We start from the raw sequence: 1317 nt of genomic DNA, 5'->3' as shown, positions 1-1317 counted from the left end.
GGAGCGCTTTCTAGCGCGTTAGTTAGATAAAGTACTTTAGGGCACGTTATAGATAGTAGTAGTACGTTATTAACTTTATATACGTTATAATTAGATATTAGAAAGAGTAAGCTAAAGATCTAATTTAGAATAAGTTAATAAGTAACTGCGTTGTTAAGACATAATATAATGTAGTGTCGACGTTGACGCGCTGGTAGGGCGCGACCAATTCGCTTAGGCAACTAATTCGCTTATGAACCACGTTAACGTTATATTAATACGATCTTTACAGATCAGAAAATTAGAGCTAAACTCTTCTTAGAAGTAAAGAGCTTTAAGATTATTCTATAGCTCTACTAGACTGTTAATTTCTTTAGTTTAAAGTAATAGCTTATCTTCAAGACTAAGCCTAATAATAAATAGTGCCTTTAATTATTATTATTCAAACGATTCTAGATAGTTACCTAATGTAGTATCAGATATCTTAGATATATCGCCACAGTCTTGTTAGACTAGAATCGATTAGATCCTTAGTGCCTATATATCGTAGTTTGAGCTCTCTTTAAGCTTTAGTACTTTAAAGATGCTATCAGCCATTTTAATCTACTATTCTAGATCGGCTAGTAAGATCGTAGATATGCTAATACTATCATAGTTACTATTCTTACTATAAAGAACTCTAGCTGCAGATTAATAGTTTAATTAATCAATCGTTTAATTAGTTTTAGTTAGCTGATCTGACTTTGGATGATAGAGTTTCTCAGCTATTAGCCGTATTTATTCTCTTAACCCTTATTGCCCTAGTTTAAGAATCTTTAACTACGTAATCTAGGCTCATAATCTATTAGAAAAAAGGGGTAGAAGTAGCTGCTTATTCTAATAGAACTCAGAGGTAGAGGTCTCTGCTTTCTACTTGTTTCTAGTAGACTTAGAGGTAGCTAGTCGATAGATTCTAGATAGAAAAGAAATAGTAGTAGGGGAGAGAGATAAAGATTAAATTAATCTAATAGTCTAATCATATTCTTATGATCTGCTCTACTCTCTATCTACTGTTTATTCTACTTCTATATACACTAGCTGCTCTAGATTCTAGAAGAATCTATCTTAGTAATAGATTGCGTAATCTTATTTCTAATAGATAGATAGATTAGATTAGGGATTGATAGATTGTTTAGGTCGTTAAGATTAGGGTGTAATATTAACTTGGGTTAGAGATCGGTATCGTCCTAACATAGATGTTACAAGCAACAAGCAGAAGGATCCTCTCCCTGGGTATGACGATGAATGGTTGGGAAACCACTGGGGATCCCAACGGGCATGATCATCGCGGGGCATTAG

The sequence above is a fragment of the Bipolaris zeicola genome (assembly GCF_000523435.1).
Source record: "Bipolaris zeicola 26-R-13 unplaced genomic scaffold scaffold_528, whole genome shotgun sequence".
NCBI lineage: Eukaryota > Fungi > Ascomycota > Dothideomycetes > Pleosporales > Pleosporaceae > Bipolaris > Bipolaris zeicola.
Note: the sequence above shows the minus strand (reverse complement) of the source record.